The 21,842-nt window shown below is 43.9% G+C and overlaps 1 long non-coding RNA gene across 1 annotated transcript; it reads right to left on the bottom strand.

The window, feature by feature from the left end:
- Positions 1-17,219: 17,219 nt before the first annotated feature.
- LOC138684564 (uncharacterized) lies at positions 17,220-20,703 on the bottom strand. Its single transcript, XR_011323813.1, has 4 exons — positions 19,801-20,703; positions 19,174-19,351; positions 18,903-18,987; positions 17,220-18,062 (listed from the first exon to the last, which is right to left on the bottom strand). It is a non-coding gene; the product is annotated as an uncharacterized lncRNA (long non-coding RNA).
- Between the last annotated feature and the right edge of the window lie 1,139 nt (positions 20,704-21,842).

Here is a 21,842-nt window from a genome sequence, read left to right as displayed (position 1 = left end):
TCATAGAATTTTGCTTACACTTCTAAATGATGCTAAATCGTTTTGAGTGGTTTAAGGTACATTCATCTTTTTTGAGTTTGATGAATTGCAAATTACGAGTACCAGGAACCTGTTACTCCCCTTTTCCTGCCCACCAGCCCCAACACTCACCCCAGTTATAGTATGTTACGCTTTAAAAAAGATGATTGTTACACTAATGCCAGTGAGGATAGGAACTCAAGTGTGTGAAATACAAATGTAGAAGGAAAGCTTAGCCCTAAAGAGCTGAAATACTACTTAATAGGATGATAGGAAGAGGTGATGTAGAAAAGATGGAGAAAAGGATGAAAACAGTGCAGTAATATTTTGTGTAACACTATCTTACACAAAATGCATGATATGAAGACTTCTGGTGGGGAGTCTTCTGAAATATATATAAACTATATTTTAGATCCTCACTGGGGTGCTCTCATGACTGAGCACAGGCTATTTAAGGAAGATCAGTGGGTTTGCTGTGCTTTCTGTAAAGGTGCTCCTTGACTTTGCAGAGCTCTAGTAGAAATCCAATGATGTGTGTGTCAAGAGTCAAGGTCTAAGGGTAGAGTGACACTGAAGATGCTGTGGTGGGGTCTGAGCAACCCTCCCTGAACAAGATGTAGAGGGTGAGGCTTTCTACAGACAATTACAGAAGTGTCCTTATTCCAGGCTTTTGTCTTCATGGGAGATTTCAGCTATCCAGATAGGTATTGCTAGGCTTGCACCGTGTAAGCAACCCAAGAAGCCCCTAGACTATGTTGCTGACAGTTTATAGAGAATGGTAGAGGGGCTGCTTGCAAAATGGGAAGAACTGGCAGAAAGTATGGCAGAAAAGGCAACTTGGGCTTCAGTGACCATGAGATGATTGACTTCAAGGTACAGAGGAAGGCTGGGAAAAGAAGCAGCAGAATTAAGACCCTGGGCTTCACAGAACAGAGTTTGGCTTAGTTAGGGAATTTGTACACAAAATTCCTAGGGAAGCTGCCAAAGGAGAAAGGGGTACAGGAGGGATGGCTGATTTAAAAAACAAAACAAAACAAAATGCCAACCAACCAAACAGGTCAAAACAAGAAAAAAAAAAAAAAAAAAAAGGAAAGGTGAGGAACGATCTGCCTCATTGTGCAGGATGGGCTTTCAGCAGAACACTCTCCTGACAAAGCATGGAGTCGCATGATAAGCCAGTAATGCAAACAAATAGCATGCAAGAATTGACAAGATGAATGTACAACAAAGGAAGAGTATAAAGATATTGTTTGAGCACTTTTTGACAAGAAAGAGTAAGGTCAAGGCCCAGCTGGAGCTAAGATGAGGAGAGGGCATTAAGGGTAACAAGAAGGGATTCTAATGACAAAATAACTTCAAAGAGCATGTAGGCCCGCCGATGAATGGGGGAGAACAACATAGCAGCAAACATTACAAAACAGGGTCCTGATGTCTTTTTTTGCATCAGACAAAGCCTACTCCCAGCTTTATACATACCAGCACTATTTGTTATGGAGGATAGCCTACAGGGAAGGAGCAAAGAGTTAAGAGACAACTAAAACTGGATGTATTCAGATCCACAGGGCTTGATGAGATTCACCTGATGGTACTGAAAGAGTTACCTGCTGTCTGTCATCTCTGAAAAATCAGAGTGATCTGCAGAGGTTCATGAAGACTGGAAAAAGGCTAAAGGCTAAAAGGCCTGCCTTTCATAAAAGGAAAAAGGAGAATACAGGGAACAATATGACAGTTACTGTCACCTCAGTCACTGAAAAAGAACATCTTCTTGAAATTCATTTTCAAACATAGCAAAGACAAGAAGGCAGTGGCCTGTATGAGGAGGCAGATGGCACCGTTAGCAAATTTGCAGACTGTGTTAAGTGGGGAGGAGTGATTGACACACAGAATGGCAGAGCTTTAGTCCAGAGGAATCTTCAGAAAGTTGAAGATTGGGACAACAGAGATTTCATGAGATTAAGCAAGAAGAAATGCAAGTTTCTACATTCAGGGCAGAATAACTCCAGCGTTGGTACAAAGTGGTAACTGGCTAAGCAGCAGCCTGTCTGGAAAGGACCTCAGGGTTACGGTGGACTGGTTGAACCATATACGGTTGAGCCAAAAGTCATTGTAAGGTAAACCACACACTGAGCTAGAAGGAGCATACCCAGCAGATCAAGGAAAGTTGTTCTCATCCATCTTTACTTGGCACCGGTGAGGCCATACCTGGAATCATTCATCCTGTACTGGCCCTCCTTCCTCCTCCCAGTTCAAAGGAGGCTGTAAAGAAGCTGAAGGGAGTGCAGCAGGAGGCTGCCAGGATAGTGAAGGACCAAGAGCACAAGCAGAGGTTGAGGGATTAGTCTGGTGAAGAGGAGGCTGAAGAGTGATCTTAGCAACAGCCTACGGCAACTGGAGGGGGAATAGCAAAGACAACAAAGCTAAACTCTAACACTTAGTAGCAGACAACATGACAAGGAGCAACAGCCAAGAACTGTAGTTGGGAGGTTCAGGTTGGACAGTTGGGAAAACACATGAGAGGGATAGCGCAGCCCTGGAACATGTTACTGAGAGAGGCTGTGCAATCTCCACCCTGGGAGATTTTCAAGGGTTGGCCAGACAGACCAGAGCTGATGGGAGCTAGTGTGGGTGATACCCACGGTATCAAGCAGGAGGATGGACTGAGTGATCTCCTAAGGGCCCTTTCAAGCAACTTCTCTATGATTCAATGATAAACATAGTCTATAAGTAATAGGAGATACCTGTGTAATTGCACAGATGCAAAGCCAAGTGTTACCAAGATGAGATGGGCTTCTGGATCAGGGCAAGAGCAAAAATCTCTAGGAATGTTTTTAATGATGTTGTATTTTTCTTTTACACGTGTCCTGAAAAACGAATGGTCATGCTTTTCTGCCTCCAGGAAATGTTTCCTGAAATACTGCTTTTCCTGTTCCTGATAGCTGCTGAGCAAAGAGTTCATTCTGTTTCCCAGTACTAGTTTATGTATCTTGTCTGTCTACAGTTTCCTCTCATACTTCTTCAGGGAGTTTGAAGTCACTTCTGCTGAACTTTTCTTTGCTATGCACTTGTAAAATCTTTTGGTGCCTGAGTCATGACTCCTGAAACTTTCTCTTGATTTTTGCCCTTGAGTGTCTTTATTGGGTTTGGTTGGGTTTTGTTGCTGTTACTGGTTTTAACAACCTTTATCCTAGATCATATAACTGCTATGAGCATAACTTTTATAAAAGTTTAATTTGTGGTCTTCTCTTTTACTCTGTTTCAGTTTCCTCCATATTAGGGAGTACACAGTTCCCATCCTTGCACAAAAAATCAAAACAAAACAAAACAAAAAAAAAAAACAAACCAAAAACCAAAAGAAAAGAAAGCCGAGCCAGATTTTTTTAAGCAAAAAACAACTTGCTTCAGCCACTGTGTTTTTCCTCTGAGCTCTCAGAAGAGAGCAGGGTGTAGTGGAGACACCAGGATTGTACATTTTTGAGGGCTGTGAGAGAGGAGGAGCATGGAAGTAGGTGCAGAATAACCATCAACTCACTGAGATTTTATAAATATTCTCTCCACATTTCAGCATAAACCTAAGATGGTTCAGTGTAGTTGCAAGTGCCTGCTCGGCTGAAACTAGGCTGTGGCCTCCCCTAGTCTCCAGACAGTGCCTTTTGCAAGGGAGTGTGTGGGGGACTTTCTCAGGCTTTCCAGTTGCGTCTGTTCTGTCTTGTATTAATAGTCACTGAACCACAGAAAGACTGACTTGGCTTCCTTCATATTCTTGTTGTGAATCAGGCAGAGCTGGGACTTGTGTCTGGTTCTCTCAGATGCCGCATGAATTTCCCTCAGAAGCAAATTACTAGCTATCCTGGCATTCCTTTCTTCCTAGTTTTGACCAAAATTTGTGGCTCTCCTTGTTGATACTGCCTTATTTTCCCCCAAAGTTTGTATTTGACTAATTAACATTTTCTAACAATAACAAAAATATTCAGCAGATAATTGCCCATGAAACACTGAAGACAACAAAGAAACTGCAATGTAGGGCATCCACTTCAAGAGATCCAAAGGTTTGTGATTTCAGCTCTTAATTTCACGGTAACTTCTTGAGGTACACTGACTTCTCAAATGTCTTCTAGAGTTTGCTGGACTTTAACTAGGTCTTTGTAAGAACATTTTTCTGTAGCCACACAACTAGGAATCCTAGCAGCTTCATTGAGCTGGTTATTTGTACACAAAAGGAAAAAAGACTATAGGAGACCCCAGACAGCTGATGAGTGACAGGATTCAATAGGCTGAAGCAAGGGAAGAAATGGAGAGTGTGTACGCATGCATGTGCATGAGAGGGGAAAGACGTTGCTGCAATGGTGAAATGAACATAAAAGATTAGAGAAGTTGGTTTTGGTTGTTGTTTGTCTTTCCACCTGTACCCCTTTCCCCAGTATGCCTTTGTTAATAAACAACGCTCCTTCTTTGGATTCGACTTCTAAAAGTTAAATAGAGTTTTCTGGGACTGACTTGCACTTTGCTGGAATTATGAATATTATTACCCAGATTTTTCTCTTGTATTTGGTGGTTTCCATTCCTTTGTGTCATTGCTACATTATCTTCCCTGTTTTTTCTTTTGTTATGTACTATTTCATATTTCAATGCCTGCTCCTCTGACAGGTGCCATCTGATTCTGTCCTCTCTGATCTTTTTATTTTTACATATTTCTCCAACTTCACCTCCTTTTGATTGGCTATTAGCTGGATTATTGCTCTTGTGAATTAGTTTCTGTTAATGATTTGAGATTTTACTACCACGTTCAGCTTTTTCAGCTGCACATTTTGGTTTTACTTTAATACTTCTCTACTTTCCATTACTATTTCTAAACAGTATGATCCTGTAGTCACTTCTGTGATTCAGTTATAGAACAAATACTGCTGTCAGTGAAACCGAAAGCAACCGTGGTGGTGTATTCAGAGGAAAAAGAGCTGGCCCTTAGTTTCTGCCTGTATGTCTTGTAGTAGTGTAAGTGGTGGAAGAAGAGGCTGTTAGACAGAAGCTACACGGTAGCATCTCCCTTCACTGTGTGAAACTGAGCCCAAGTATGACAGTAAGTTCTTACCTACTCAAGCATTCTTTCACTGCCTCCAGAAGAAAGCAGCAGGACAGAGTTTTAATTGTTTTTGGCTGCTCCTTTGAGGTTGCATGCGGACCATCAGTGGGATTTGCACACTACAGATTGGAAATCTCTGGTTTAGAAGAGCTGGCAGAGGAGTGCTGTAAATTTTGAACTGAAGTTGCATAAGGAGCTATTCTTGGTTCAGCATTGCTCAATACCTTTATCAACAATTTGGAAGGAAATGTGTAATTGTCACATAGATGCAGATGATATAAATTGTGATCCAGTAGTTGGATGCCAGCATTTAAGACCTTCAGGCACTGAGTTCAGTCTGTTTTGCTCAGAAGAAAGGGATTGTTCAAACCACTTCTCATACCACTCTTTTAAGTGCAAATGGTGAAATACATAGTTTGGCATTTACCCCGCCATCAATACTGTTCTCCTGGAGATGACTCTACTTCCATAGAGTGCTATTTTATGAGGGAAAGGGTTGGGTTCATTTTGTGAGATCTAACAGATTGTAGGTAACAGAAGTTCACTCTCCGCAGGTTGCACTGGGCTTTGGTATGCACCCAATACAGGTGGGGTTGTGGACCCTCCCTACCCTTTCCTATTTTGAGAAGGCTAGTATCGCTTGTGATTTATCAACACACATGCACACACACACCAATTCTCATGGAATCAATGCTGCAACAATACACAGCAGAGCAGGAGGGCAGGATGCTGTTCACACTCTCTTCTTTCCCTTACGTATAATAACACACACAGCCAAGTGTGTTTTCAGTTCAGTTTTTCCTAGCAATTAATATCCCCTAGTTCTGGTAACAGCTCACCTGTGGCAAATGTGATTATGGCTGATTCCACATGAGTAAACTAATATTAAATGCCAAGGTATAGATGGAAAAACATAGAAGCAATGAAGTTTTGATCCAGCAGTATAGATATAGCCCACAGAACACTTATTCATCATATGGATCAAGCAGCTTAGTACATTTTCTAAGATTAGATCTTTCAGAAGGTTCACCCGTGTTTGCTGTCAAGTTTTTTTTGCACAAGCAGAGATAGCCAGTGGCACAGTAGTGTTATCCTACCAGGGAAATATTTGGGTGAGTTCTGCATAGGATTCTTGCATTTCCTCACATAGACTTAGACCTGTGGAGTTCTGTAGTTTGGTGGGCAATTTCAGCTAGAAGGAGATCTTTAAGGGAGTTTGTGTCTTCTCTGGCAAACACAGAAGACAATATTTTTCTCGGAAGGGAGAGTACAACCTAAACAAATGGATGGGAATTTAAAGCCTTATGAAGACAGAAGAGATAAGTGTAATGAAGACAGAGGGCTCTTCCCTTTCCCTTCTTTCCTTTTCCCTTTCCCTTTCCTCTTTCCCTTCCCCTTCCCCCTCCCCCTCCCCCTCTTCCCCTCATTGTAATCAGGCAGGTATTCCCTAATAAGAGGGGGGAAACATTTCTGCTCTTGTATTGCAAGTCCCATCCATTTGCCTGCTTGCAACATCCAATCTGACATTCAGAGTTACACCCAGGTAAGGGAAAAGTTTATTATCTCTTTAGCTCAGTTTGACCGTGTCTTTGCTAGCGTCTGCCTTTATCACTTAAAACCAGTAATTACGTTATTAAGGTGTTAATGTGCATCTACACGGGGCACAAGTTTGAGTTTTACTCAAGGTTAGTTAAAAAAGATGGGTTACCTTTAACCTAATCACCATCTCTTTCCAACTGGGAGGATGTCCAACCAATCTTTACTTTCTAAAGTTCAGTCTCTCTTTCATTTTATTTTTGCACTGCTCAGTTTAATAAGTCTCTGATATAAACCCAGGTTCCACGAAAGTATTAATGCCATTTTTGTCAAGAAAATCAAACAATAAAGCAAGATCCAGCCTTAGAGAAGCCAATGGATTTGAGGGAGCTTTATATCTTTCCTGAATAATCACCACAAACCTGAATGTATATATAAAATATAATGTATATATAAAATAAAATATCACATCATTAAATGAGAATTCTCGGGTGTACTTCAGAAGCATTCTAGTGTATATATGCTGAAGCTGACATTGAATCTCTAACTTCTTTTCAAGGTGATGAGTGCAGTATCAAAATATTAATATATTTGTGTGAGTGATGCTGACAATTATTACAAGCCCACCTTTTGTTGAACTGTGCAGTCACTTTGTGAATCAAATGTAAAATTGGGGTTTATTCAGGAGATTTTGCCAAACATTGTATTAGTCGTAACTGCTTGCATCTTGTAGCGTTTAGAAACTATAAAACTCGTGAGACACACATGCTGTGCTAGTCAGGACCGCTTACCAAATCTGCTCTCACTGCACGGTTTGAGGAACCAGCTCATTTTTTGACTACCTGGGATTACACCAGACTTTTCTCTTCAGCAGATGGTATGGTAGTCATGACACTGAAGAAACACTAAGAAACAAATAAGCCGTGAGAGAAGAACAGATAAAAATGTTTCCTTTCCATAACATTTTCTGTCCTTTCCTCGCTGTAATTTCTCTGCATACGTACACGCACTCATGTGCACGTATGCAGCATTCTCCGAGTCCAGTGCTCTGGTGCCAAGCTTGCTCCAAGACAAGCATCTGGCATTTGCTGCGTCCTGCCGATGGGTTGTGAGTGACACACACACGCGGTGCAGCTGTCTGTATCTGGCACTCAGGTGATTATTTGTTTGCTAATCAACCAGCAGCTCCATTAGTTGAGTTGGAGGTTAGGAGAGGGTGATTAAATACACAGAAAGAGAGGCTGTTATGTAGTTGTGGGTGAAATGCTGGGTGGTAATTACAAGTGATGTAGGGATTGTTATTGTAACTGGGGCTGTAGCAAAAATTAAATCTATCAATTCAAACTGCTTGTCACTGAATATCCAATGGCAGTTTCCTAAAGCAGAGCAAAACCCCAAACCTGCTCTATTCTGCAGCAAGAATAAAGAGGTATCTCCATGTTTGGATTAAAAAGCTGCAGTCACCTGCAAAAATGATCAAATTTCAGACTAAATCAGATATGCAGTTTCTCACAACCACTTGCAAAGGACGTCAAGAGTTATGTGTGAAAAGAGAAGGAATGAAATCTGATAGCTTTGTGCTGCTCAGTTCAATTAGTTTAGCTAGCTGACCAAAATTGCAGGTGTTAATTCTGCAGGTGCCAGTTGGGTCTAATCAATCTGCAGGTTTTATCTGATGCTTAGTGTAGCTCAGCTGGCCAAGCGGCAGGCTTAATACCTAGGAGAGAGGGATGGTCACCTGCTAGCATGTGATTTGTTGCTGTATTTTATGCAACTTGTAATAAAACATAACCCCATATAATTTTTAATTTATTGTGGTTTTATGTGAGCATTTAACCTATATAGAATGAGGAAAAAGTCCTCAAATGATTTAAAAATGTCAGCATTTTATCATTAAAATACACAGGGTGACATCCTGAGGTCATTGGTTTTGACCTCTGCAGGAATGGAATAGTGGCATTAATGTTGAGTAAAATGCTCCTGTGCTATGGGCTGGAGTATGTAACATAGCGGGGTGGGCTGAGGGAACTGCAGGTATTTGGCCCAGAGAAGAAAAGGATAAGGGGAGGTCTAATTGCTGTCCTTAACTGTCTAAAGTGGGGGGGTTACAGAGAAGGCAGAGCCAGACTCCTCTCAAAGTTGTTCAGTGAATGGAGAAGAGGCAATGGTCACAGGATGCAGCAAGGGACATTCTGACTGTAGGAAGGAAATTCTTCACCAGGAGACTTAGTCAAACACTGGAACAAATCTCTCTGAAATGTTGCAGAGTCTTTGTCCATGGAGACATTGAAAGCTTGCAAGGCAACTTGGTCTGCCTTGAAGCTAGCCCTGCCTTGAGTAGGTGGTGGAAGTGGAGACCTCCAGAGACCCCTTCTAGGCGAAATCTTCCTGATGTTCTGCGTTGCTGTCCTAAGTTGCACCTGGCCCTGCTCTCCCCTCTGATCTTTCAGGAGATGGAGCTTGTCGTCACCTTGAGATCCTGAAAGAAATCAGAAAGGACAGCAGAAAAGGCTTGCTTTGAAAAAGAAGCTTTTAAGAAGTGATTGTGGCTTTGTTAGTTTACTGTTTCTAATTGAAAGCTTACGAGGAGTATGGTTTTGCTTTCTAGTAGTTAGCCAGCCGACTCATGCACCATCACTTGTAAGGACCACACAGAACAAACTCTGCACTGAGTTATGCTCAAAGCACCTCACAGGCTTCATCATATCTGGGTTTGCAATAGGGGCTGTGAACAAATAACTGGTTCAAAAACACTATTTGGTTTAAGGTTAACTAATTCCAGAGGTTTTGCTAAATAAACAGCACTTGTCCCTTGGGTGCTTGTAAAAGCAAGAAGGCATCTCAGAAGTAGGGAGAACCTGTGGAAGCAGAGGTTAGCTTACCATTTCCTTACCAAGTCATGCCTTCAGCCAAGAAATACTGTGCCGTAGAGGCAGGGCATCACTGGGACCCAGGGGAGGTTTCGCTGGCCACAAAGGAGGCAAGACTTGAGGGGCAGAGGGGCAGTTGTAGATGCATGTCTTGGGGAGCTCCATGAGATTTAATCCTGGTGGAGTGAGGTGGCATTAGACATGGTCTTAGAGAATGGTGTTTTGTCTACTTTGTAAAGATAATTTTATCACACGTCAGGGCCAGGTGAACTTCTGATACTGGTTCCTCCAGCGTATCCACCGGCTGCTGTATTTTCTGTGCTGTTGTGGGTGTGTATGTGCAAAATGACGGTGCATTGGCCATTTTAACATAATCTGCCTTTTGCAAGGGAATGCGTGAAGTGCAGCCACTCCAGGACTCACACACAGCCTGACTAATGCTGGAGCCGTTGGTGTCCAGGGCGATATTATACACAGGTTTTCTACAAACTTGCCTGTCACAACACTGCAAATAAGCCAAATGCCAGTTCCTCTTGGACACTTTCAAAATTAGTATGTTAGGTATACATGGGGGAATTGCAGGAATTTTAAAAGACAGAAGAGGGGCTGCACAGTTGTATAGACACTTTGTAGGCCTTGGTCAGACCTTGCTCCCAGCTTCCTCTACTTTTCTCACAAAGAGCAGGACAAGCCATCTTCTATGGTCACAGGCTGTGACTGTCCTAGGACACTTGCTTAGGCTGCTGCCTTGGAGTCAGAAACTGCTGTATTTCACTGGCTCCAAATGCATGCCTATAAAGAAGGGGGAATAAGATACTCCCGGGACGTGCCCTGGACCTCTGGAAGAAATTGTGGGATTGTGTTTCTTCTGTTAGGAACCATTTTTTTTCCTAGAACCTGGAACTGGGTGATCACTGTGTTGAGTGCAGGCACATTTCATGGGACACTTTTCCAAACCTGCCTTGAATCATCTGAAAAGCTGTCTGTGTGAGGGCCCAGGAGCTCATGTGTTCAAAACACCTGCTTTATAAGACCTCTTATTTCTGTTCAAGCCTGCATGCTCCTTTCAGAAAAGGAGCATTTTGGCCCTCAGTTGGTGGCAGAGAGATGATGGACTGAGTTCCCCCTGCCCCAGCCCCGGCACGCCTGCCTGTGGCCAGCTAGATCTGCCGTTGGGTGGTCTTAGATAGCATTCGGTAAGGCAGGACCCCTTTGCAGAGCTTCGTGGTGAGGTTATAGCGTGGCCGTGGTGCATTTGCCTTGAGGATGAGATGACTGGATGGCCTCCATGATGGACCCCTTCTCTCCTGGAGGGCTTTGGAGATTGACGTCAGGCCAGAGAGCACAGAGCTGGTCTCCGCCTGAGGAGGGATTTGGGATGCCTGAAGGCCTTCAGCATGGACACAAGTAGGTTCCTCCACTTTGGGGCACCCCTCAGGGTGATCTAGCAAGGCCCTGTCAATGTGGCCAACGCTGTTCTTTCAGAGTTATCTGCACAGCTCTGGAAACCTCTTCCCCCCACATAATCCTTCTGCCTGTTTCCCAGGCTTTTGCAACTTGCAAAGGGTTAAAGAGGTTTCTCTGCACAGGGCTAATCTGCTTGGGAAGCAGGGTAGATTTAGGAGGGGTACTAGTGGGGTTCCAGCCCTGCGACTTAGCCACGCAGGTTTACACAGCGCCTGCCGGTCAGCCTGGGAGCTCGCAAACTGCACCGGCTCCTCCCAGAGCACAAATTGCTCCTTTCCCCGCACACACCTTCATTTAATGAGCAGTAACTTCCCCCTGTAGACAAGCCCTCGGGCTGCGGCAAGTGGCCATCCTCTATTCTGTGTTTGTAGGGTGCCCGGCAGGGCCTCGCTTTAGGTTGGTACTTAGGCAGTACTGTAGTAAATTATAAAAGATCCTCTCTTTGATGCCTTGTGGGAGGAGGCACTGGGCCTGATTTCCCCCTGCCTTGTTCCTTGTGTTGTGATTCACGCAAGTCGCTATAAACTGCTACCATGCTGATTTGGTAACCACTTTGCCACAGGTTTAAATTACAACCCTAGGTGCGCAGCAGTGGGGGAATGAGGCCAACCATCTCTAAAGGTCAAAGGAGCATTCATCACACCGCCAAGTCTACTGTGACTTCATTGTGACTTTGCATCAATCAAAGTGCTGCTGTTGTTAAAGAATTTCAAATCGATACAAAATAAATAATAAAAAAAAGAGCCACGCTTTCCTTTTCTGCTCCTTTGTTCTGCTCAGAAATGTCTTGTTGTCCTCCAGTCTTCTCAAACAATGTTCCTGGGTGTACAGGTCACAGATATAAGTGTATTTAGCCAGAAGCAGAGTATAAAAGGATGGGATCATTCTCAGCCAGCCTAAAATAGAAGGGAGCAGCGGTTAGAAACAATCGCTGTAACTGTGACTTCCTCAAACAGCATGGCTCTGATGTCAGATACTGGGAAAGAGGAAGCAACGGTTAGCATGCATGATGGTTTAACCAAAGGTGCAATTTGTTCCAGCTTTCTGATGAAAGGCTCTCCTCTGTAAAAAGGAAATATGAGCGGAGCAAGCAGAGTGCTGTTAGAGATCCACAGCTGTACAGAAGTAAATGAGGAGCAGATTCGATCACCCGCAGCTGCCCAGCATTGACTGGGAGAGCACATGCTTGCTCTCAGTTCTCTCCTCATGTGCCTCTGCTTTGATCTGGAGAGAGCCTGCCCTCCCCAAAAAAACAGAAACTCCTACTTGACAAGGTTAAGTTACAGTTCCTAAAAAAAAAAACCAAACCAACCCAACCTGAAATAAAGTAAAAGCCAAGATTCTGCTATGTTTGACAACCGTATCAGGATTTTTGTCTGCTGCTTGTGTTTGGATTAAAGCATCAAGTTTCCTTTCGTCAATTTGTTAGTAAGTTTGAGCAGCTTACAATTGCTTGTTTCTGGGTATGCTGTATTTATCTAAGAAAGCTGAACATGAATCAGTGTCATGTTAAAATATGCCTTAAGGTAGTGGTTAATTGAGAATGTACTTAAGAAATTCTTCTGAATTTTCCATTTGATGCTGCACATCCAATGCAGATGCACATCCCTGGTGTTTCTGTTGTGTTTCATTGTGCTGTTAATTAGCGATGATCTAACTTTGAAGTTGCCCTGCTTGATCAGGAGGTTGGACTAGATGACCCCCATAGGTGCCTCCCACCTGAAGGAGCTCTGTCGTCCTGTGCCTGCACTGACGACAGCTGGCAGACCAGAACAGCAGGCAGGAGGATCTGTGGTGAACCTCACTGTCGCTGCTCCTGTGACCCACACTCAGCTGATCTGGGTGCATGGTCCCCACTCAGTAATATGAAGGAAAGTGAGAAACCTGAAGCTTCGTCTCCATCAGCCCTACGGGAACTGCATTTATAGAAAAGTGCAAGAAACAGTAATTTTCCTGCAGCATTTATGGAGTCATAGAATCATAGAATTTTAGGTTGGAAAAGACCTTTAAGATCATCAAGTCCAACCTTTAACCTAACACTGCCAAGTCTACCACTAAACCATGTCCCTAAGCACCACTAAACCATGTCCCCTCTACACGTCTTTTAAAAACCTCCAGGGATGGTGACTCAACCACTTCCCTGGGCAGCCTGTTCCAATGCTTGATAACTCTTTCAGTGAAGAAATTTTTCCTAATATCCAATTTAAACCTCCCCTGGCACAACTTGAGGCCATTTCCTCTTGTCCTGTCACTTGTTACTTGGGAGAAGAGACCAACTCCCACCTTGCTACAACCTCCTTCGAGGTAGTTGTAGAGAACAATAAGGTCTCCTCTCAGCCTCCTTTTCTCCAGACTAAACAACCCCAGTTCCCTCAGCCGCTCCTCATAAGACTTGGGCTCCAGACCCTTCACCAGCTTGGTTGCCCTTCTCTGGACAAGCTCCAGCACCTCAATGTCTGTCTTGGAGTGAGGGGCCCAAAACTGAACACAGGACTCGAGGTGCGGCCTCACCAGTGCCGAGTACAGGGGGACAATTGCTTCCCTGCTCCTGCTGGCCACACTATTTCTTTTACAAGCCAGGATGCTGTTGGCCTTCTTGGCCACCTGGGCACACTGCTGGCTCATATTCAGCCAGCTGTCGATCAGCACCCCCAGGTCCTTTTCTGCCGGGCAGCTTTCCAGCCCCTCTTCCCCAAGCCTGTCGCACTGCATGGGGTTGTTGTGACCCAAGTGCAGGACCTGACAGCACTGAGACTTGTTGAACCTCATACAGTTGGCCTCAGCCCATTGATCCAGCCTGTCCAGATCCCTCTGTAGAGCCTCCCTACCCTTGAGCAGATCAACGCTCCTGCCCAACTTGGTATCATTGGCAAACTTACTGAGGGTGCACTCGATCCCCTCATCCAGATCATTGCTAAAGATATTAAACAGAATTGGCCCCAAAACTGAGCCCTGGGGAACACCACTTGTGACTGGCCACCAACTGGATTTAACTCCATTCACCACCACTCTTTGGGCCTAGCCATCCAGCCAGTGTTTTACCCAGTGAAGAGTACACCCGTCCAACCGCATTTATAAACTGTTTATAAACCATGTGACTGAATTTGCATGTTTTATAGACCAGTTATTTTGTAAGTTCAACAGATAGGAGATCTTTCTCTATCAAAAAATAAATTCTACTGACTTTTCACAAATCTCTGTATGATCACATTGATCTCATCCCTACTGTAGTCCTTAAGTCTCGTAAAAGTAAATTTGCTGGGCCTTCATGACCTGCCAAACAACTGCAGCCATTCTGCCGTGCTCAAATTGGAGGCAACAAAACATGGCTTCTGTTTCTAGTGGTCCTTTTTAACATGGTTGCATGGCATCAGTGCAAATTCCCTTATCTGCAGCAATCTGAGTATCTAAATTATGCTCAATTGTCCTGGTTTCAGCTGGGATAGAGTTAATTGTCTTCCTAGTAGCTGGTACAGTGCTGTGTTTTGAGTTCAGTATGTGAAGAATGTTGATAACACTGATGTTTTCAGTCATTGCTAAGTCGTGTTTAGTCTAAAGTCAAGGATTTTTCAGCTTCTCATGCCCAGCCAGTGAGAAAGCTGGAAGGGCACAAGAAGTTGGCACAGGACAGAGCCAGGGCACCTGACCCAAACTGGCCAACGGGGTATTCCATACCATGGGACGTCACATTTAGTATAGGAACTGGGGGGAGTGGGGGCAGGGAATCACCGCTCGGGGACTGGCTGGGTGTCGATTGGCGGATGGTGAGCAATTGCCCTGTGCATCATTTGTACATTCCAATCCTTTCATTATTGCTGTTGTCATTTTATTAGTGTTATCATTATTAGTTTCTTCTTTCCTGTTCTATTAAACTGTTCTTATCTCAACCCACAAGTTTTACTTCTTTTCCCGATTTTCTCCCCCATCCCACTGGGTGGGGGGGGAGTGAGTGAGCAGCTGCTTGGTGCTTCATTGCTGGCTGGGGTTAAACCACGACATCGATGGACAACCAGGGGACAGTGACACTGACCTATTCACATGCTGTGAATGATATACAACAGGGTTAAAAAAAAGTCAGTAGGAGATGGTAAAGGGAAGAAAATTGTATCAGCGGTTTGGGAAGCGTCTGTTTTCCTCCTCCCTTCCTCTTGTCCAAGGCACCTTGGCAATAGTCCTGTCCTCTTACAGGTACGAAAGTTCTGCTGGCCACAGGACTGTCTGGTGGACAGGCTGATGCATTGTCCATTGGAAAGGAGTGTCTTAATTTTGGGAATGCCTGGAGCACCCGCTGGTGCTGCACAGGGACTCAGCCCTGGAACTGGAACCTCACCTTCGCTGTGAGCAGCTCTTCGTTCCCATGAACAGCAACCCCAGCCTTCTTCACTGCTGGTCACCACTTCTACTGGGCTAAACCAGTCATCCCTGCTAGCTGTGTGCTGCCCATTGCTTACTGCCTCCTTGTGCTGGAGCATCTCTTACAGCAGCTCAAGCAGTTTTTGAGAGAGGGGACAGTGACAGTGGCAGGACTGAATGAACTCCCTACCTTGACAAGTGTTGTATACATTAAATAACATTTTGTAAAGCCAGAAGCCTCAAACATGCATCACTTACCTTGTAATGCCAAAGAAAGGAAAATTTCTGGCAGTAGTGTACGAGTGGGGAGATGAGATGCCTTTGCAGGAGCTGTAAAGCCCCCCGCCATGGGAGGGCTGCCCTCTCCCTGGACAGGAAGAATGAGGCATCCAAAACTGAAAACTGAGCATTTGCAAGGGACAGTAACAGAGGAAGAGGGCTCACAGCACAATGGCTTCTTCATCTTCATTTTTATGAACACCTCTTTAAATTCCAAACCTATTCAGCATTTGGTACAAAAGACAAAGCCAAATTTTTTGTCTGTGAAAAGCATTTCTGATGTGCCTCTCAGCATAGCATTTAGTCACCTGTTGCTCCTTTATAAACATTTTAAGTGGATTCCTGGCTTGAATTAAGTGGGGCTGCGGGCTTTATTGCCAGTAAGAGTTACAGACAGAATTCCATGGTTTTTTAATTAAAATTAAATTGAGAGGTTTTTATTTAGACTGGAGCATCATTTAACCAAGATAAAGGCAACTCATCCCCCAGTTTGGAAGCTACTGTACCATCAGGTTTACAGTTCACAATAATAGAGTCTCCATTCTCCTATGAGTGATTTAAAAAGAATACCTGTTATTTTTCTACAGATATGAAGCCCCAGTTTCATAACCCAAAGACAGTGCAGTGTGCTATCATGTGACATTACAATTATCAAAAAATCATACATCAGGTCGAGAGAAATGTGCTGAGTGAACCGGGATATTTGGAGTCCGTAGGCACACAGCCTTAAGGCTGAAGGAAATTAATGCTTTTGGCATCACACAGAGCCAGTATTATGTTCATGCTGTGGAAGGGATTTCTTTTTCCATAGACCTCCTGATTGTAAAAGGGGATTCCAAAACTCACATGCAAGCAGCAAATGTCTCCAAGTACACTGTGGCACCTGGCCAGGAACAGAAACCCCCGTTACTGTCTGCGGCTGTGGTACGCTGATTGGAAATCGGATAGCCATCGGAGCGCGGTGTATCACGGCACTCGGGAGTCATGTGAGAGAGACATCAGGAAACAGTAGCTGACAGTCACATCGCTGCCAGTCAGAAAGGGATCGCTGCTTAAAACGAAGCCCGGGATGCTTGCAGCATGACTGAACCCGCTGCTAATCTGCATATGTCTGGATTAGAAGTCACACCATCATAAAGATGCCATGAGCCAGGCAGCACCCATATGTCATTCGTGCGGTGACGGTTCCTAAATATCCCGTCCCCCACAGCTCTATTTCTAAGCGTAAACAACAAATAGGAGGCAAAAGGCAGAGCACACAGGCTGTAAAGCATCCCAGTCTCGATCCCGGTATCCCTGCATGGTTAGGATTGCTAGATTTTTATACTCTGGGTGTATTTGCACATCCTCTTCATCGTTTGAAAAAGATTATTGCATTCACCAATAGTTTCTCATTTTAGACCTAAACCAACATTATTATGTGGGTTGACTGAATATATCACTCTTAATCAGATGCAGAACGGCATACCCTACCTTCCTGACAGTGTTATAGACCACATACCATTTGATTTAGTCTGGTGACAGGGTTGTAAACGTGGAGCTTCACATCAAACTCCCCGCCGGGGTGGTGCCTCTTATTCCAGCCTGAATGCAAATACTGCTGGAGGTGGGGGCTTGGTTCTGAGTAACCAGAAGATGAATATCAATGCCGGTGCGTGTTTGCATCTGGTTCTGATGCAAGCATGAGCTTGAAGCAGAAAGGCAGACAATTTTGGACAGATTCATACGGATCATTTTGGCCATTTGGCTAAAATGAATCAAAGCTCAAATTTGATGAACCCAGATCCATGGAGAATTGACGAGCAATATACATGATACACATTTTTTTCAGTGCGTTGACTTCTGGGGAAGACCTGTGTGATGTGACTTCCCAAAATACTTTTCACATGATGACTTCAGTGGTAAACTGTGATTTCTACAGCTGACTGAAATTCAGACAAAATTCACACAAAAAGGCTTTTGTTTATTTTCGTATAACAATTAAAGTAAATGAAAGTTTCCCTATGAAGACAGCTGTACCATGCATCTGTGGACAATTACTTCTCGAACCAGAACTGACTTGACCGAAAGTTGCACTCCTTGCAAGTCGTTGTTTATCTGCTGTGGCAGAGGTAAAAATCTTTGCTCAAGAGGTTGTTGATGAAGTGTCATCTCCTGCATTGCATGTGGAGTGACAGGCAAAATGGTGGTGAGCAGATCACAGCCCACAATTGGGTTAGCACTCCCAGGTGAGAGGCGTCTGGAGCGTAGCTTCAGGTTGCAGGCTACCTGGCAGTCCTCGCCAGAAATGCTCCAGGTGACCGGGGGACAAGGAGGGGAGAAGTTGTGGAGAGGCGGTGCCTTTCTTCTTCCTTTTTTCTTTCAGAAACCAAGTACATGAAGCAGCTGTTCCAATTGCAAGCGCTCTCCAGGCCTCAGGCTTCAGTAAAATAGCGCTAGCCTGGTTTCTGCTGGGTCTGAATCTGGGATACAAAGCATGTGGCACCAAAGCTAAAGCTGAGTCAGTACGTCTTGTCTGGAGCAACCCAGCTATTCTGAGCACTCTCATGTACTAGGGACTAGGCTCTAACCAGTTTTGGGAGGATTTTTTTTGTTCTTACTCTGTGCCTGGGCAGACCTCATTTGTAACTAAGGCCAAATGTCGCCGAATTCTTAGTTCTTCAGAGATGCTTGCGACAAGGTTTCCAAACATGACTGAAGAAGTTAGGTACCCAACTCTTAGTGATTTCATGAAAGCAGTGGGAGTCAGCCAATTGGCCTCTTTAGTCACATTCAAAAACCCCACAAGATACCTATCTATGTCTTTCAGCAGCTTTGAAAACCTCTCTCCTAGGGCTTTCTAGAGTATGTTGTCATTAATATTGAAAGGTCAGTCAGGGTTGCAGTATTCTTTGGACAGGACTGATGTGTGTGGAGGAGACACATGCACATCACAGAGGAAACCTGAGTCCTGCGCTGGAATGCACAGCTAAGGCTGTACTGGACTTTGCTCTGCGTGGATTGAGGCAGATGGGCACTTCTCGTTGGAGATGGAAATGTAGACTGAAGGTAATATGATTTAAATGCAGGCATAAATCCTGGGTCAGGACCCAGATATTTCAAGCCGAAATAACTGATATGACTGTGTACCCTTTTTTTTAGAGTATAATTCATGGCACTCAATGCAAAGTTTACTCTAAATTATTCAGCAGTTGTGGGTCCTGTAGGTATTATTGCATGATAACTAGCTTTCCTGGATTAATGTTGCTTATTCTACTTTTGAATAAAGCTAAAAAATTAATTGTTACAAGCTCAGAGCTTACCTTGTTTGATCTTGCATACCCTCCCTGCTGTAGCGTTGGAACTACAGTGACTTTTGAGGGTTGGGTACAGTGCTTGTCCAAACTCCTGAAGATGAATAAAAAATAATACATGTATTTACCTCAAGGACCCACTAACAGGAGGCAAGCAAAGTCACCATGATGTTGATACAGATGTTCCCAGCTGAAACGACATTCTTGGGCTTAAGCATTTATGTTCACTTTATGGGCTGTTAACCAAGTGCATAACATTTTGCCCAGAAAAAGGACTTGCATGAGCTGGATTGCTCACTCTGTGGCTTCCATGACATGGGACAGCTTGAAGGAGACAATCTTTAGGAACCACTAGAGAAATTCTTCCTTTCAACTTAGCCCCTCTCCTCATTCTCCATGTTCTCCACTTGATTCTTGAGAATCGTTTTCTCTTCCTTCAGTCTTCCACCATAAACTTCCTATGTCAGAGCAGGAAGGGGGAGACAAGAGACATACACATAAGAAGGAAAGGTAGTGTAAGAAAAAGGAAGGCCTGCAAAGCCTGGAAGAAGAGTGGTATCCGGGAAGAAGGAAAACCACTGGACAGCAGAGAAGGTGAATGAGGGAGTTGGCAACATGTAGTTACTAGCACAGCAGGGCAGCAGTATCAGTTTTGCTGGTCAAGATCTGTACAGAGCCTGGGGCCAGACAAACTCCGACAGCTCAAATTTTCATCCCTCTTGACTTATGCATAAGGTCTGTCTTAAGTGGTGCACTGCCTACCAAACCTAATCATAAGCACACAGCGTAAATCAGGATATGCAAATCTTCCTGCGTTGGCATCTCTCACCCTGATCTGCCTTTACCCTCACGATTTGTTTTCAGCACCCACAAGTGGTCCCCTGAGCGCAAAGCACTGTCAGCTCACCAGAGCATCTTTGGATGAAGGACGTTTGCGATGAGGAGGTGGCTGGTCATACAGCAGGGATGGTGAGATGCATATAGGCAGGGAGCGGAGCGCCTGCTGCGGGGGCAGCCCTCGGAGCTGTGCTGGGCGCGAGCTAGGTGGCAGCCGAGGATGCAGGCGGATTGCTGTGCTATTTTAATGTGACAGCTGGCCGTGCCGGGGTCGGGAAGGGTTTCACAAGAGTATCAGTGAGCCTTCTTGCTGCTCTGCCCCCACACATTCCCCTGGCCGCATTTGTGCCCCACTGCATTCTCCAAAGGAGGTACAGTTTCTACTTTCCCACTTTATATACCTTTTTTTATGGCTCAGACAGTGTTTGCTCCCCTCCCCCTGCTCTTAATTTTTTTTAATATACCCTGAAGGCTCTCACTTCTCTTTCCTTCTTCCCCAGGGACATGAACAACAGCAGTCACTCCTACAGAGTTAGCCAGGAGAGTGAGGCAGAGGAGAGAGAGATTTGGGCAGTTCTCTTTTCTTGAGTCATCAGTATGGCTCCCTTTAATGTATTGACAGAAGCTCATCCGTGTTTCCAGAGCTGACCAGTGTAACAGAGCCACCTTCACACATATTTTGTGTGGCAGAAGATCAGCTTTTTTTCATGAGCCGTCCGCTCACCCCACAGAAGGGCAGTCCTGAGGAAAGGGGGGGGTCAGTCGCTGGATTAGGGTGTCGTAACATCAACATCCAGAAAACAGTAATGAGAGAGAAGGCAAAGGGGCAAAAGCGTACAAGGAATAAAAAAAAACGCTGGATACACTGTAGTTTTGAGATAATGGAGGAAAAGTTATTTGCTAGAGAAATGTGGAACGTGGAGGTTAAGGGGCAGCAGATATTAAGTAAACAAACACATTTGAGCTTATATTCTTCTTGCTTTCCTACCATCCACTAAAGAACTACTTAATGAAAAATCTGGCAGCTTGGATCTCATTTTCTGGAGAACACACCACAGGAAAACATGTAAGAATTTGGCACTGTTTTAGACATAAGGTCAGTCCAGGCAAAGGAATACTGCAGCCCATTTAGTTACTTTGTCCAAGGAATTTATATTAAAATTATCTGCATTTTTAACAATCAGCAAATCTGAGACTATGCCCTGGATTCAGAAGGTCAGAAACTAGCTCACAGTTCTATGGGTTTTTTTACCTTATACCAAAATAGCATTGCAGCTATCTAACAAAAATCTATTTTTCCTTGTATTTTTGAAGCACTTTGGTAATATGGCAGGAGAGAAGAAATAAATGGGGGATATGTAAACAGGAGAACACTGACATATTCCATTAGTGGAGACAATAATATGCAAATCGTCAGCAAGAACAGAGGCAGCGTAGAGATCTCATATTTAAACCTAGGAATGAGGACACATTATTGGACCAGTTTTTGTTATAAGCTCTTTCTCATCATTTTAAACAGCAATGTCATTTTTATAAAGTATCCTGTTGATTTTGCCTGGGGGAGAGTCCTTCTTACAAACGCCACAATGCAGGCAAAAGCTGCTGATGTAAAAAAACCCCAACACTGTGGTGTACTGAAAACTGAGGTTACTAAATAAAGGAAAAGTAATATCTGAGGGAGTAACAGAGATACCATTGCATTGTCCTCATTGTTAATCTTGATATTTATTTGATTAAACATATCCTTTGTTACAGTAGAAAAGAAGCAGTGGCAGAATTGGCTTTTGCCTCCACCAGATTGTTGCAGAACCCAGGAACTTTGCCAATACAATTACAGTGGAGTTGGCTGTGGAGTGTGTGAGGCCTCAATCCCAAATCTAGGTAAACCGAGGCATAACCATATTTTCAAGAAAGAGGACAAGGCAGTCTTTCCAAGCATATACTTACTATAGAATGTTCAATGGGAGTTGCAAAACATTATCTTTGCTCAAAACTTTAATGCTATTACCGGTCCGGGTTAGGAGACTAAACCATTTACTCTCTCTACCTGATCTTGGCTGAATTTTACAGCAGATACAGAATAGAAAGGGATGTTAAGGAAGTATAAATATA

The sequence above is a fragment of the Haliaeetus albicilla genome, chromosome 3, assembly GCF_947461875.1.
Source record: "Haliaeetus albicilla chromosome 3, bHalAlb1.1, whole genome shotgun sequence".
NCBI classification, from domain to species: domain Eukaryota; kingdom Metazoa; phylum Chordata; class Aves; order Accipitriformes; family Accipitridae; genus Haliaeetus; species Haliaeetus albicilla.
The sequence above is the reverse complement of the archived record's forward strand: the minus strand, read 5'-3'. Positions and strand labels throughout refer to the sequence as shown.